The following is an 18,058-nucleotide window of genomic DNA, read 5'->3' as shown; positions in this document are numbered from 1 at the left end:
TTAAACAGTTGAAGCAGGATCATAGGATTGCTAGGATAGCTGACGAACAGGAGTACTGGATACTTGGCACACCAGGTTAACTGCAGGTACAGGTTTGTCAGTGTAAGCAGTTTTGGCTGGGAAACTGTATATCAGGCACAACAGGATGACTGCAGAAACAGATTATCAGAATAGCTAGGTTTAGCTGAGGAGTGGGATATCAGTCACAACAGGATGACTGCAGGTACATATTGTCAGGATAGCCAACTATAGCTGGGAAGCTGAAGAAGGAAAGTTTTGTGTCCAGGTATAACAGATGAAGTGCAGGAACAAGGAGACTAGATTGCCAGGTTTAGCCACTGGATCAGAAAAGACTTGTGTCCAGGTATAACAGATGAAGTGCAGGCACATAGGGAATGGATTACCAGGTTTAGCCAGAAGGCAGAAGACACCAGATGATCCACGGGAGAATGAGGCAAAAAGAGGTCAGGCAAGCCAGTGGTCAGAATCCAGCAGATCCACAAAAATACCAGGGAGTAAGCAGGTGTAATGTCAAATGAGGCCGGGGTCTGGGTGAAACGAGGATGTGCAAAACATAGGAATAAACAGCAGTCAAATACCAGTGAGCAAGTCAGGTTCAGATCACAGGAGTTTTCACATGGAGACCAGCGGCAGTGACAATTGATGACCTGGCCCAGTGGGCAGGGAAAGGCAGTCTTATAAATGCCAGACACACTTGATGATGATCCAGATTAATTGATGAGAACTTAACCCCTTGCATTCAGGAACAGATGAAGGCACAGCAGCCTCTAGGGAGGAGGTGCTGAACTGCAGCCAAGGGCAAATCGTGCCAATCTGTATGTAACTGTACACATGTGGGTCTCTCTCTCTGGACACAACTAATATACATATTATTGCTAATTAGTGCTGGTACACCACACTTTAATATCTACTTCCATATACTACTACATACTACTATACTTTTACTTATTCACAAGGTTTGAATCACCTTGTAAACTGTACTCTAGCTACTTTGCAAGACCAAATCTACTGCATTCTATACCTGTGCACATTCTAAATTCAATTTTACAACTATAGAACCATATATTCATATATATCAAGGATTCGAGAAGCAAATCTTTCGGAACCAAAATTCCAGCAAACTTGGCCGCTAAATCATAAGCTGACCTTAGTATCTATGTTTGTGGAAGGGGCAATAATTTAAGGTAATTTGTAACTAGTCCTATTCGTCTTCTTGTTGGAAATATTGGCAGGAGTACCATCATGCCCTAATATACTTTTCTATCAGTTAACAGGTAACTGACTAGCTCCCCAAAGGGGTTTCTCCAATTAAATAATAGCTGCCAAATCATCTAATCCAGTGTATATAAACACAAGTCTTTTATCGTTAGCATAAATTGCTGCCACCCTACACTAGTAATTACTCTACCACTGTGTATTTATCAGGGTATGACTTTACTAGCATCTAACACAGCCTGCATATTTGTCTTATGATCTATTTGTTACAAGGATATCTGTGTTGTTGTATGTAACGTAACAGGGTAATTGTGCAAATAATCTGGGATTTATATTACTTGACTATAAGCTGGCAGTTTGGAAACAGTATTTCAATGTAGTGCTGTATTTGAACTAAAAGAAAAGGAACAATTCTTGTTAAAAATAAATAAATTCCATGGTAATGTTCCAAGTTAACCAAGGGCCACTGCCAAAAGACAAACCATTCTGGAAGTCCCAGCTGACCCCTGCTAGTGAGCAAGAAGATGATTACTGTGGTTGACGTAACCTGAGATGTAAAACCCACCTCAGGCCATTTGGAGGGTAATCAATTCTAATTATGGTATACTGTAGGAAGACTGTTCTGGCTCGTTTCAAGCAGGTCATTGATATTAATACTTTTTTTCAACCTTCCATAAATGGGGTTAGCTTTACCACACAGACCTTGTTATGTAATTAACCCTTTTGAATCCCTTTTTGTTTTCAATTTTAGAAAACAGGTTCAACTTAGCTATAATGATGGTTATGGAATGGAAATGTTTATGTTATACACGATGTTTTGAATGACATCTCTTACAATAAATAGTAAGAACAGTTTATAAGTAAAGATAGTAAAAAGAAAACAATAAAATGTCTTAGGTCAAATGCTTAAAATATGTCTGTATTAATTTAGTAATAGGGCACAGAGCACAAAGTGCATTAACCCATAGTAATCAAATGGGTATTATATATTGATTAGTCTACTGCATATCTAGTGAATAGAAGCTATTATCTCACTGGTTGCTGTGGGTTACAGCATAAATGTGCTATATACAGCATGCTATTAAATAAGTGATTTTTGTGTGCGATCATCTTCACTAATAGGCCCCAGTAATGGTAGAAGTGATCCTGCTGCTTGGCCCGAGGCTGGATCTCACCCAAGGTTATAAAACACTGCTCGATTTAGCTCCATTTATTTCTTAAGTTAATCAGAAGAATTAGGGGACATTGCGATTGTCTTTATTAAATATGTTTTTGCAACCGAATATAATGCCAGGCAGGCGCGGGCTGGGAGAGGGATGGCCGGGGGGCACACAGACGGCCGCATCGCATGAAACGGGATGCGACCGCCTCATTGATGACGCGGCCGCATCCCCTGTCATGTGATGCGGCCGCCTGTGCGATGACGCGGCCGCATCTGATGTAATCAGATGCGGCCGCCGGTGAAAATCTGCTATATTGCACCCGGGGGGCGGCCGGCCGGCCTACCCCCCGGCCCTAATAGCGGTCTGACCGAGTGGCCCGGGGGGGGCGCTGCCCCCCTGCCCCCCACGCCAGCCCGCCCCTGATGCCAGGGATCAGGAACCAGAGTGCAGCCGAATACAGTGCCAGGGCTCAGAAACCAGAGATCAGCTGAATACAATGCCAGGGATCAGGAACCAGAGTGCAGCCGAATACAGTGCCAGGGCTCAGAAACCAGAGAGCAGCTGAATACAATGCCAGGGATCAGGAACCAGAGAGTAGCTGAATACAATGGCAGGAATCCGGAACCAGAGAGCAGCTGAATACAGTGCCAGAGATCACAAACCAGAGAGCAGCTGAATACAATGCCAGGGATCAGGAACCAGAGTGCAGCTAAAAACAATGCCAGGGATCAGGAACCAGAGTGCAGCTGAACACAGTGCCATAGATCAGAAACCAGAGAGCAGCTGAATACAATGCCAGAGATCAGAAACCAGAGAGCAGCCGAATACAGTGCCAGAGATCACAAACCAGAGAACAGCCGAATACAGTGCCAGGGCTCATAAATCAGAGAGCAGCTGAATACAGTGCCAGGGTTCAGAAATCAGAGAGCAGCCGAATACAGTGCAAGGAATTAGGAACCAGAGTGCAACTGAATACAATCCCAGAGATCAGAAACCAGAGAGCAGCTTAATACCATGGCAAAGATCAGGAACCAGAGTGCAGCTGAATAGAGTGCCATGGATAAGAAATCAGAGAGAAGCCGAATATAATGTCAGGAATTAGGAACCAGAGTACAGCTGAATACAATGGCAGGAATCAGGAACCGGAGAGCACACTCTCCTGAGTTTGCTTGAAAAATCGGCAGATTTTGCCACACTGTCGTGGGAAACCCCAAATATTATAAATAGACCTTGCGACTGTGCTAAGTTCATCGCGTATCGGAGCTTCTACAGTGTAGAAGCTGTTTGCGGCATCTGTCAGTACCGGATTAGATTTTACAAACATGGGGTCCTTTTGGCTGAAGGTAAGAAGACTGCAATCAACAAGGGGGCCCTCCTGACCAGAAGAACTGAAGAATTTTCCAAGCATGGACTACTGGAATTACAAATTCATTTTGGACATTTACAAGCCGGACTTTTGGATACAAATTAATTTGGGACATTTACAAGCCGGACTATTGGAATTGCAAATTTATTTGGGACATGGTCAAGCAGGGACTTTGGATACAAATTTGTTTGGGACTTGGTTTACACACATTTTAGGATTAAAAGCTGCTGACGACAGATGAAAAAAATCACTGGTGAGTATATTGGGCTTTTATTATTTTTAATAAAATTATGTGGTATAAATGAGGGTGTTTAGTGTCTTTATTGGGGTTTTATTATTTTTATTAAATATATGTGGACCCCACGCAATTTTTTTCCCTGATTTTCATGTAACCAGCAGTAGGCTGGCAGCACTAGGGTTAATAGTAGTAGGATGGGGGGACCTCACGTTTTTTGTTTTTTTTAAATATTTATCTATTTTTAAACTTTTGACAGCTGTATAGGCAGGGGCAGTGTAACAATGATGTGTTTACTAAACACGCAGGGAACACAGGAGAGTTAGCTAAACACGGGAGTGTTTGACATCACAGCAAAGCGCCAGAGATGACCAGGGATTTTTAAGATCAGAGTCAACATCGCAGTTTAATACATCTGGCAACTTGGGAACTAAAATCGCGGGTTATCACCGCGATTTGCCGCGATCTTAAAACGCTGAAAAAATCGGACCTTGATACATTTACCCCTGGTGTCTGTTGGTCATTTTGTGGCAGGGCTGAAATGCAGTGGAAATGTTGTTTTTGGGGTAAAGTTTATTGTCATAGCAAAGAGGGACTTTGAAATTAATTGCGAAGCAGCAGACTGTGTGAAAAATAATATTTGTGTCATTCTCAAAACTTTTGGCCATAACTGTATTCTGATTGCTCTGACCTATAGATCTGTTCCTGGATATTGCGCAAGAGTTTAAGTCCTGGGCATCCAAGTACCTGTAAGCGCAACAAGCTCTATGAGAAAGGCGGCTGCTATAGGTGAAGACCTCTGTCAAGCTTATGTTAATAACCACTAGCCAGAACATCTCTGCATGAATCCCCTAAAAAATAACCCTTTAATTTAAGGACAGGCGATTTTCTCTGAGAGCTGCAGTATATCTCACATATGCAGTGGGAAAAACATCAGACTTAACTTATATAGGTCAGTCTCTGCATTAAGTGCCCTGCCCATCTAAGCTGAGTGATTGTGAAATGATCAGTAAGTCTAGCTCTTAGAGAAAAATATTGTGTGGGGTTGAAAATTCTTTGAATTATTTCATTTCTAGATTACTTCATTTAGTGAGGATATTGTCTACATGGAAATTACTGTACACTTTTATGACAGAAGCTTTAATGCATGAGCCAGAAAGCCAGCTCACATATTTGCACACATTGGTAATGCAAATCGCTATGGGCCAGCGTCTTTGGGGCAGCTGAAGCTGGGCACACACCAGCCAACTGGCGACCACTTGTTCGAAAGTCGGGTCAGTGTGTTTAGTGACACGATGGTCAAAAGTCTGCCGAAATGGACGATTGTCGACCTATTTGGTTGGTTGTACCGTTCAATATTTTTGTTCCAATCTCCTTTCCGTTGTGTAGTATGTATAAATTTCCGACGATCCACGACAATCCTCCAATACTTCCTCGACCTGGGGGGCGTGTGTTGGTAAATTTGTTTCAGTCCCACGTGGTGTGCTATCCGAACATCACTGACTTGTGTTTTGCATACATGTGTATTGCACCTGTCTGGTTGCAGACCACTACACTTGTGTAAAGCACGTGTGTTATTACTCTTTGCATCTATATTAGGAACCAGGGCCGGACTGGCCATCTTGCACTTCTGGCAAATGCCAGAAGGGCAGATAGTCAAATGGGCTGGTCCCGAGCAGTCAGTGCACTGTGCATGCACTGACACTGACAGCCTGTCAGTGACAGGCCTCCTGGTGGCTGGCTCCTCCCCTGGAACCAGCCACCAGATCACATGACAGCTTGCAGCCAATTCCTCCTGCTGTCAGAGGAGCGGACAGAGGAGAAGGCAGAAGACAGAAACAAGACAACACTAAAACGGGGGAGAGAAAGGATACCACACAGGAAAATGGGGGGAGGGAGAAAGGAGAAAATTAAATACATAAAGTCCTTCAAACATGTACACTACACGTGCTACTCTCGTTTTTTAATGTCGTAGTCATACTGGTCCAGTACTTTTACCATCATCTCCACCTCTCTTGGGCTCATTGGCTTTGCTCTTTGCTCTTCTTGAGCATCTCCATCCCCCACCTTAACTTTTTCAACATTTTTTGGCCCTTCCAGCACCATCCCTGACTCTGTCTCCGTCTCCATAGCTGCAACCCCCACTGACACCTTTTCCTCACTCGCCATCTTCTCACGTTCCTCGGCGCCAGACAGACTCCTCTGTCATTTTATAAACTCAGACATAGGGGTTCGTTTCTGCTGTGGACCAATCAGACCAATGATGCCCGCAGAGAATGGAGCATTGTGGGTGATGCCTATTCGTATATAATAACCTTGTGTATGGAGATTTTGGGCTATAACTTTAACCCGTACAGGACAATTACATACGAAGGGATTTTATTATTAGGGAATAATTATTGCATTGCACTTTACAAGTTATGTATACAATGTTTTTTATAAATTTTATGTATGGTAATAAACTTCTATTTTAAAGGAATGAATGAAGAGACAGTGTGGTGTTCTCTTTTTATGCGGTTTTGGGTGTTAACTATAGTGAAAGCTCTGCCCCTTTATGCTAATGTCTTTGGTATATCGTTACATGCCCCTCAAATGTTGCTTCAGTGCGTACGAAATTAAAATCATTGTTCACGACAGCTGGCTGTAAAAAGTCACTACCGGGACGGCCGCTCTACCCTTTATGGTCTGAAACAAGAGTAGTATGTATGCAGTCTATGGACCGAGCGATCGGACCATCGATCGGATGTAAGATCGATGGTCATAAAAAGTTGGTGGAAAATTCTGCAGTGTGCATCCAGCTTGATTATCTTTCAGCCATCTTGACTATATCGTTGGGTTAAATTGCGCAATAACTGCTGTGATTACAGATCTAATGATACATAGGCCCCTATAGAGTTGAAGCTGCTATGGGCATGTGCCAGGTGAAACTGGGGTTTGGAATTATAGAATTATATGAAAACATCTTTTAAGGGCCAGGCTACATATTATTTAGGCAGCGATCAGATTTAGCAGGTGTTCAGTATAAATTGAATGTACTGGATATTATACAGTTTATACCATTATGTCAGATTGAAACACATATAATTATTTGTTTTTTGCCCAGTATTGCTTTGATAAGAAAAAAATGGACTAAACAGTAGCTGGGGAAGAGGCGCTTACAAAACATTATAATCTGAGCAGTATTTTTATCTTTTATATAAAACAAGGATAACTTATGATTTACAAATTACCCTATAACAGTAAAATGCTTGTTTATGTATTTTCTCCACATTGAAGATATATAAGTAATTTACAATTCATTTGTTACACAGGAAATCTTCTCATTAGAGACTAGCATTGAACAGAGCAGAAAACATCTCAAATGGAACTTGAAAATCTATCATCAATTCCTATGAGGAGCCCAACCATCATGTACATCGACATTCAAGGCAACTGAGGGGACTGCAGGATGGAGCACAGATGAAAAAGTTAGTCCATTATGCATCTATACTCCACCCTGTCAGGACACTAATGGTTTAGCCTGCTGGACACCACTTCTCATCTAAGCTCTGTCATTGATAGATACTGATACCCATCTTCAGATGTTTGAATCCATGGTAATGAGGAGGCAGAGGGTCCCTGGACAGGGAGAATGGACAGAACAGGGGGCAGGAACGAGATCCAGAGATGCCACTGGCAGCAACGGTGAGAAGTGACAGGATGCAACACAACCCAGCATCCCATCTGAAAGACACATGGAGATGCTAGATCAACAACATTGCTTAAGATGTGACCACCTGTGTTATTTGCAGAGGATTTGTCCCCAGAGCAGAGAACATGATCCAGGAGCTCACCCTGAGCCACTCACGGTGGCCAGTTGCCAAGGGACCCCACCTGAGCAACAGGAGGAGGAAAGCTACCAAGATGAGTCAGAGGCAGAGGTGTTAGCATCTAAACTTTACCTGGTCGCAGGTGTCGGGAAGGGTAAGTATGCAAATTTGCGGTCACATGTGCAGTCTGTGTGGGTGGGAAACCAGAGAGTGCAGGGACTTAGGAACTCAGATGAGTCTATTACAATGGTATGCCCTGGCTTGGTCCTTAGGTTCAAAGTATTAAGTTTTAAAGTGTGAAGTACATTGGCGAATGGGCAAACAAAAGACAACATGGTAAGGGTACGCCTGGACTAGGATAGCGACCACAAGATGGTGAAGTTGATTATTGAAAGGATATTCAGAGGCATGATGTTGGAGCACTATTTGGGGAGCAGCTTACCTAACTATTTTGTGTGGGCGAATAGCTGCAGAATTAATGACAGGCACAACAGACTTTGGCCACTGAGTTGCATCTTGCTTTAGTAGACGTGCTGGAGCCATACATCGCAGGGTCCCTGCAAGTGAGCTGAGGACTGGGAGAGGTCAGTGTGCTGCCCCTAGTAAGTGAAAACCCAATCCCAGGTGAGGGTGTGAGCTAAGGGAATGCCCATCTGTAGGAATGAAGGAGGTCTTAAAGGACACAGACACAGGTAGTTGGGGTGGTTCTCTCTTCAGGACATGCTGACTAGGAGTCACTACTACTACTACTACTACTAATAATAATAATAATAATAATAATACTCCTGTCAGACTGGTCCAGGATCGTGCCTGTGTGGTCCAGGATCGTGCCTGTGTGGATATGGACGGTGCTTTCTTTGTGGACCTGAATAAAGCAGAAGGACATTGAGCTCAGTCACTACCAGTGGGAAGAGGAGTGAAGAGTGTGACTGAGCAACTGGGATTGCACTTTCAAGTGACTGAGACTGTCACGACACGGAGGACTAGGAGTGCCTGACTAGTTTGCCGGGTTTAGCACTACCCTCTTTGAGGTGCAGAGTCTAACGGAGAGGGAAGTTTTCACCAGAGGCTCCCGCAAGGGAGTTTGGTCTCGGCTCTCTCAGAGGGCAACGGGCGAAATCTGTAGGAGAGCCTGAAATATTGAGGAACAGGGGGGACAGAAGAGGATGTTCTGCAGTAGTGGTTACTGAAGAGATTCAGTGGATCTAAGCAGAATACAGTAGAAAAAAGATCTGCAGCGGTAGCTGCGGATGCATCCTATGGTGTTTAGTAGCGTCTTTGCATCAGGAACACTTGAGCAAATAGGTTCTGCAGTGGCGCTTGGAAGTGCCTTTGAATCAAGAACACTTGAGTAAAAAGGTTCTGCAGTGGCGGTTGCTGATGAAATGTGGAAATTGGTAGCACCCTTGAGTCAGGAACACAAGACATAAAGCAGAGATACAGGAGCCAGTACAGGGACACATCTATCCTGGAGGAGAGACCTGAAGATCTGGCAACTTGGTAAAAAAAAAGGAGGTGCCTTAAATAGGCAGAGCTGACAGGCAATTAGCCAATCAAGAGAGTGCAAGAAGTAATGAGCAGACCAGGTGTGTGCATGCTCAGTTCAGCCCAGCAAGTGAATGCAGAAAGAGGGAAACAGGTGTTGAACAGACCATAATGTAGGTTTAGCTAGTTCAATGTGTGACAGTACCCCCTCTTTTAAAGGTGGACACCTAAGATCCGTTTTTTTTAATTTTTGGAATGAAATCTTCTTACAAGGAGGGGAGCATTGACATCAGAAGAATCAATCCATGAGCGTTCCTCAGGATCGAATCCTTTCCAGTCTGCAAGGTATTTGAGTCTCCCATGGGAGCGTTTGGAGTCAAGAATTTGTTTGATCTCGAATTCGTTTCAACAGATGTACTTTCGACTTCATGCTTATGGCAAAGGGCTAAAGTCTTATGTAGCCTTTTAAAAATGCTGAGCCTGATTCATCTTCAGACATGAGTCCATTTGTGTGCCGTACATTGAGTTGAAAAACTCTGCACATGCTCAGAAATGGACCTTACTTCAACAAACACAGTGGGACGAGTATATTTGGGAGTTAGGTAGGGTGGAGGGGGGATGTCTCATTCAGGTGATCCCATGTACTGGAGAGTGATGTGTGTGGAATCACAGTGTCCACACCACCTGAAATTGAGGTACGGTGTTATTGAAAAGAGCGGTTGCAGCTCTGCGAGGGTGGTGTGGGCTGTTTCCATGCTCGTACAATGAGCAACTTGGATGCCCGACATATGGGTGAAACTATGCGATTGGTGGGTTTGGCAGTGTATGTATTTTAATGTTGAATGTAATAAATCATAAGATTTTTATTTATTTATGTTATCTTGTCTGTATTTTGAGTAATATGGAGTGAAGGATCTGACTGGACTTTTTTGAGCTTCTTACTTTTGGACAATTTAATTAACAGATGGATTGTTGCATGAACATGAGATGACAGATCAAAAAGCAAACATTGTCTAGATGAAAAGAGGTAAATATAATCTCAGTGCAAATCATAACATCAGAATTGTAAGATGGAGTTACCTGTGGAGAAAGTTTTAGCGATCATTCGACCAGGAATCGGATCTAACAGTTCCTGCCTGATCAAAGCACTGGAATCAGAGGGAGGTCATACGAGGTTTAAGAAAGCGGAGTGTCTGTGATTCCAAAATGAGTTTTATCTATGTCCTGTCAAAATACTGGACATTCAGACAAAATATAGACAGAGTATATAGTGAGCATTCATAAAGCGGTTAAGACGTGTCTCCGAACATTTGGATTCTTAGAATGGCAGCAACATGATAGGTGCATTGCCACATCATGCCATATCACACAGGGCATGCCTAACTTCCATCTCTTCTCCTAAAAAAACCAAAAAACTGGAAAAGCTGGGCATGACAGTGGAAGGAGGGTGCGGTACCTGCAAATTGTTGCTTAGGACAAATTACCTGACTGCCAGAACATTGGGATAATTGGGAGGTATGTACAAGGTATTGAGGGTTTGACCAAACTGGTTTCATTTCTTCTAGCTGTGCCAAGGGTCTGATGTTTAGGGACTAAGTATTAAAATGTTAAATTTCTTAGTAGTAAAATGTAGTATTGCATGAAAATAAATACGGCTTTATAGAGTATATGTGGGGGGGGGTTCTGTGCTCATGAAAATGTTTCCAATGGGTTGAGTACTGTTAAATCTAAAATTCTGACCCAAGTCAGCCTGTGGTGTCAAGTATATCTGGAAGCGCTTCAATCAGCTGGAGAGAATTGACACAGACCAAGTTCTGTATGCAAGGAATATTCTCTAGTTTATTGATACAAAGATACAGGTTTTTATAGGCTACTGAATAAATGAATCCTACGTCATATGCATACAATAGTTTATACCACTAGTTTATGAGAAGCGCTACTGATTAACTTTCTCACGTATTCTTGAGGTGTTTACTTTTCTCCCCCTTCTAAGGACAGATGAGCCTATTATTTCTTATCTCAAGGGGAGTTGGAGATATGCTATGTGCAACACCATGGATACAGCTCCCATGCTACCAGCTGGATATGAAGCTCATTATTGTTTTCATAACTGGTTACATTCTTCAGGTGTTCTCTATTAGTTCAACTTCAAGGCCATAGGCTCACATATTGCAAAACTGCAAGTTAACAGAAAAATGAATAATCTCTTCTAGCAAATAATATTTCTATACAAGTTACAATAAAATGGCTGAACAAAGGCCTTATGAGGCCTTAACAAAAAATCATATTTAACATTTCCCATCTTTTATTCAATTTTCGACCCTTTCTCCTCCTACCTACCTAATCCTATCTATAGAACCACATTCTTAATAAGCAGGTACTTATACACATGTAGGAGGCCACATGCATAGAGTTGGTCCCCTTAGGAATCTGTCAACTCATCCCCCACTAATAAGCCTGTGATCCTCCCTGTCCTAACTTGATTTATGAGGAGATGCATTTTGGCAAATGTCCATGTCTAGAAAAGATGGTTTCTTAGAAGATGGTTTCTTAAAAGATGGTTTCTTAAAAGATAGTTAATGAGTCTATAGTAGTTCTGCAGGCCTTGCATGTCCTTTGTTCAATCTTTAGTAGTTTCTTGTTGCAAACTCTGCAGTTCTTTGGCTTTGCTAGTCCAAATAATTCATGACACTCATAGTCTGGTCAGGTTTCAGAAGTAATTTCTGTGATCATCAGAGGTTCGGGATTTTCAGTGGTTCCCTTTTTGGAGAGACAACAATCAAGTGTCAGTAACTTCTTAATCAGCCATATATTTAGTTTCATTATCACCTATACGATCAACAGGATTGCTAAACCATTTGCTACTAATGCCAATATTTCCAATATCCAACATGAATCATTACTGACAACTTTACCAATGAGGTTATGCATCTGCACAAAGACATTTTCAGAGTTTACTCTACTATGAGTGCAAATTGTTGAGCACTCCTTCCCATATGTTTCTCACAGTGGCATAGGCAATATGTCACTTAACTGTCTGTTTCATACTGGGTTAGGGAGGCCTTAATCCCTACTTCAGTCACAATTATTCTGGCAAGACATATCAATACAATGAGACAGTCATTTCTATTTATCAGAACAAGACTCCCCTGATTTGAAGACTTTGCAGTGTTATGCGTGAATCCAGGTGTCTCTTTCCTGTACTTTCACTGCCATGGGAGTCGTCAACAGGACTTGATAAGGACCCTTGTATCTGGGTTCAAGACTTCTCCTGATGTGCTTTCTCACGACCACCCAGCCCCCCAGGGTGCAGTTTATGGGTACCTGTATCAAAATTAGGGTTTGCAATGGAGAATATTTGACCATGTATTTCAGTTAGTTGTTTCTATAATAAGGCAACATAATTCAACAAATCACTATATACATGGTGTAGTTGCTATGGAAAATAACAGCCTGTTCTGTTTGCTGTGCCAAACAATATCTCATATGGTGTTAAACCTGTGTCTTTCCTAGCAGTATTTTTTACTGAGTGCAGGTAAACATGAGATCCATGGCAGACCTGTTTCAGCCATTATTTTCTGCATTTTCAATTTCAGTGTACCATTAAGGCGCTCCATACATCCTGAACTTTGGGATCTGTAGGGGGTGTGATAGTTTCTGGAATCCTTGCCCCGTAAAGTGTATCCCTCTGTCACTTACAATGACCTCTGGTACACCATATCATCAGATTACCTCATTTGCAATTTTCTTGGCTAATGCTTTAGCATTTGCTTTTCTATACAGCCATGTCTCCAGCCAGTGACTAAAGAAGTTGACACAGACAAGCACATTCTCAAAGCCCGAGCATTTGGGAAGTTATAAAGTCTATCTGTATCCTCTTATAGGGATATTATGTCTGGGGTGTGCTTTTCCATAGGACAGACTTACTCGGGTTACTTTGTGCACAGACTAGGCATTCTGCCACTAACGACTGTGCTGCTTGGGCGAACCCTGGTACTATCCATAAGCTGCTAGTGAGTACAACCATAGCATCTTTTCCCAGATGCACTTTCTCGTGTGCTATATTGGCCATAATGGGATAAACTACTTTTGGCAGACACAAACGCTGACCTTTACACCACTCCTTGCACTTCTAGTGCTCCATGTATTGCCCAAGTCTTTTTCTTATTTTCTGTTGCTTGTCTTTCCATAAGTTGGAGTGTGCTCTGGTCAAACAGGGGTCAGGGGGTCACCATGTAAATAGACTCCCCTTGGGGTACTGGGGCTATGGCGGCTTCTCGTGCGGCCTGGTCTATTTCACTTAGCTTCGGGGGTAGTATCTCTGTGTGTGTCTTCACCTTCATCACTGTTTGGAGGACAGCTGGAATGCAGTGAACAGTGCCCTGGTATGTTCATCATATTGACTGGTTTGCTTGCTGAACCCATAAGGTCCCTACTTTTCCATACAGGGCCATAATCATGCGCAATTACAAATGCATAACTTGAATCAGTGTAAATATTTACTCTTTGTCCTTTTGCATATATGCATGCAAGTGTCAGGGCCTTTAGTTCAGCTTCTTTTGCTGATGTGACTCGGTAGAGTCTGTTGAATCACTATTTCTGTGTGTGTGGTTACAGCACACCCTGTATAAGGGACAGGATTTATGTAATAGTGTGAACCATCTACAAAAAGAGTGATGTCTGCATCTGGTAATGGTTTATCTTTAATGTGAGATAAAACCAGAGATTCTTGTTTCATTAGTTCTATGCAATCATGTTCAGAAAAATTTTGTTTGCATTTTTTTTTTTTCCTTTCTTTCTGTTCAAGCTGGAATGGAATTCCCCCAAATCCCTAGGGTAACCCCAATATATACAGGTACTTCTCCCATCTTTTGAAACTTGCTGCAATAAGGCAGCAGGATTCAACATTGTGCACTGCTTAAGTGTAACGTTACTGGGAGTAAGCAGTGCTACTTCATTAGGATAGGCTTCAGTAAGGAGCATGTGGAATCCAAGGAAAAGGTTCTTGGTTTCTGAGTTCCACAAAGTTTACACTCATTAGATGGAGTGTACAGTACAACGGTTAAGACAGATGTGGTAACTTTAATTCTTCTGGAAGAGAAACACTTAGCTTAAATAACCTGTTAATAAGCCACATCATCAGTTCTATTAGTGTATATAATAATGTGTTGGGCCACAATACTCACAAACACATTCCTGCATTGGGTGTAAACCCCTGTAGTCATGGGTTGCTCTTTTCTTTATTTGGTTGGGTTAAACTTTCATATTAGAATTTTCTAATTATGTATAATGATCTATACATTACTATGGGCCTGAGTCTGGTTCTTCCAAACTTGGCTTTCCTTTCTAGTCTAGTACACATCTACAGCGCACAGCAAAGGAAAATAACGTGCAATCTATATTCCTCCTGCTAATATCAATGAACTCCCCTCTCTGGTCTCCCTTGGACCTTTAAAAAACTTAAAATACAGTTTACTCAGATTCCCCTTGTCTGAAGGTCTTAACATATATCTGTGAACATGAGAGGCTCTGGGGCCTCTTGTGCTTCCTTTTTTTTTTTTCTTCTAATAAAAAAGGAAAGGGAGGAAGAAAATACACAGTGCGCTCGGCAAGTGTTATATGTCACTCATTTCACAATAGGAGGGAATGTCCTTTGTGCTGTATATCTTCATACTTAGTAAATCTGGCCGGTAACAAATGTTTTGCTTGTGCTTGGTTTCTGTCACAACGTACGATACCGTTAAGGTAACTGGGTGTCCTAGCACAATATCTATACTCTTTTCAAGCACTAAAGCGGAGTAGTATGCAAGTGACCTTAGCTTGCGACCATGTATTTGTGTCAGTACTCCTTGTACATGTGCACTGACTTCATAACAAAATAATGTGAAAGGCTTGTCATAATCTGGCAAAGCCAGTGCTGGCGCTGAAGTTATTTCAGCTTAAAATTGGTTAAACATTTGGTTCTGCTCAGAGGAGAGTATAAATGGCTTGCTATGATCCAGAAGTGCTAATGCAGGAGCACATACAATTGCTCTTAAAGTCTTAAATCTTTTTCATTTCTGTAAAAATATAGAATTCCCATCAATGCATTACCATACCCACAATAAAAAGAATTATTTACAGTATATGACAATTATAGCACAGTAAATAAGGGCAGTAAATGTCTTTACAAACACTGATTTACTCAAAACTGTAATGAGGATACAAATAAAAACCTTTTGCTTTCTGCACATACAGAAAAACCACCTAGTTCATGCATTTGCTATGCGAATAGCACATAAACTCTAATATCTCTTCCAAAACAAGGTAATCATTACTCAGAAGAGTTTACGTTATTTAAATCCTTCATTAGTTTATACTTATGTTTGTTGTGGTGCAAAGATGGTGCATTGGAAGTTAAATCAATGCAATCTGGATTGCCTAATGGGTCTTTGCAGCTGGAGACCTGTGAATAAAAAAACTTTTGCATAGAGATTAACATTTATTTACTAGGAATTACTGTAACTGTAACATGCGTGTATACTGTTATCAGGTAACCAGTGAACAGCTGCTAAAAGCTTAACTGTGACGCTATGCGTTCCATGCCTTGATTTCCTCAAAGGGGCAGTCCCTAATTTCACAAATAGAGAATGTCAAAGTGACGAGACCTGGGCGAGTGTTCAAAGCCACTCCTTTCTTATCATCTCTTAGTACAGCCCTTTTAAATGACACTAATTAAATTTCCGGGTTTAGAAACATTCAATCTGGAATCTTGGTTCCAAGTATTCAACCATTTTAAAAGCAGCACTGTCTCATAAATCAGAGTACTCTCGTTAGACACAATACATTGTGTCTGTAAATCATTCAACATTTTCTCAACAAAATCTCTCTCCCGTGACCAAATATTCACACATATTTCTAGATTCTGTGATTTTCGTGTTCAAAGTAAAAATATATTCACTTAAGTCTCGCTCACAGACGACATTTTATCTCGTAACATTTCTTTAAAGGCATAACAAACCCTCCTGATTTCTGAGAACATTCATCAGCGCCATTTTAACACAGATAAAAACAGCATGTAAGCTCACTCCCACAATTCTCAACTTCATTAAAGAGAAAGCTATATTTCTGAACTTCAGAAACAAAATTATTTTGTTCAAATACAGAAACGGCTTGTTGGATCCCAGCCAGCTTTGTTCTGACACTAGTACTTATAGTGATAATGTACATTATTTACAATCTTGTCCGTGCAATCAGACCAAACATTTTAAAACTTCTTTTGTATCTTTTTAAAAGCTTATCATTAAGCAATGAATGTACAACTTTTTCAACCTTGAAACATGTCTCTTGTAAAAAACGGACAAGACAGACAAACATTGTGATTTAAAGTAAATCAAACATCTCCCTTATAGAGCACTAAGACAGAGAACAAACAATGTGAATTATCACGGATCTCTCTCACACGCAGTAAGACGGAGACAAAACTCACATACAGAGAAAGAAAACTTAACTGACATCTTCCAGCCTACTGCTGTGGAACTACAAGTCCCAGCATTACACTAAATACAAGTTAGCTTCAACATGTTATCATCAATCAGCACTCCGGACACATTTTTTTTCAATTTTACATACATTGTCAAAAACAAAAAAAAACAGTGTGCTTCTTATCTCAACACACTGAAATCATTTACACAGAATAAGGGAGGGGCACATTTCACTTATTCAGCTGCACAGGATCAAACATACATTTATAATATACAACCTACTTGATTCATTATTCAGCTTCCGATGCATTTAGCATATCCACATATATTTCGACTTTTCAGATCTCTTAACTTTCCTGTGCCACCTCAAACAATCTCTTGGGGTTTGATCTCAATACCCCTTTGTTCTTGTCACATTACCACTTGCAACACCTTTGTTTCTCCATCCACACATATCTTTGGCTATCCCCGCTTTCTTGAAAAATTCCCTGCAGACCTTCTACTCCCCCATTTCCTTAAGTCTTTGTGCATCATATCTATGAGGGAGCTGCTGTCATTTGTTTACTATCTATATTACTCGTATTGACAGTATTCTGTTGAGTCCAAATCGGGACTCTTATCTAGTTTCTGTGGGTTGTCCTTGCACTGGACGTCCCGTTCTGTGGACTCCTTGTACTGGATGTCCGTGCTAAATAGCTTCTTTGACAGTATCTGGGACGAAGGTCTTTTGGAAATCTCTCTTACACAATTTGGGCAGATTACAGAATCTCCCTTCTTTGATATACCTCTGGGGATGGTGTCTAAAATGTTCACTCAATGTTCAAAACAATAACTCTCTAAATCCCTCTATTCCATTACATGCTTCTTTGATCAATGTCTTATGTGACTTTTATGCTTTATACATCATACATAGGTACAAACACATGCACTCAAAATTCAATCATCTTTCAAAAATCTAATCAACAATACAATTACAGTAAACAAATTGGGTTAATACTGTATTATATTAATCAGATGATACTTGAGACTCACAAATTCGCGTGTCAGGTGCCTCAGACAGACATGAGGTGACCCAGACTAGGAAGACCAACGAGTAGAAATCTACTGACCGCGGATGTTGGGGTTCAATGTGCTGGGAAACCTCCGTTGTCTGTCTTGTAGCCTGCTGGACAGCGAATCTCTGTGGCGACCTCCAAGTTGTAAAATCTAAAATTCTGACCCAAGTCAGCCTGTGGTGTCAAGTATATCTGGAAGCGCTTCAATCAGCTGGAGAGAATTGACACAGACCAAGTTCTGTATGC

General features: G+C 41.4%; 1 long non-coding RNA gene across 1 annotated transcript; it reads right to left on the bottom strand.

Moving 5' to 3' along the window:
• Nucleotides 1–11,106: 11,106 nt before the first annotated feature.
• On the bottom strand, nt 11,107–17,778 carry LOC142158378 (uncharacterized). The gene is made up of 2 exons (XR_012692761.1): nt 17,040–17,778; nt 11,107–15,739 (listed from the first exon to the last, which is right to left on the bottom strand). It is a non-coding gene; the product is annotated as an uncharacterized LOC142158378 (long non-coding RNA).
• Nucleotides 17,779–18,058: the final 280 nt, after the last annotated feature.

Source organism: Mixophyes fleayi, chromosome 5, assembly GCF_038048845.1.
Source record: "Mixophyes fleayi isolate aMixFle1 chromosome 5, aMixFle1.hap1, whole genome shotgun sequence".
Taxonomy (NCBI): domain Eukaryota; kingdom Metazoa; phylum Chordata; class Amphibia; order Anura; family Limnodynastidae; genus Mixophyes; species Mixophyes fleayi.
Note: the sequence above shows the minus strand (reverse complement) of the source record. Positions and strands in the feature narration are given on the sequence as shown.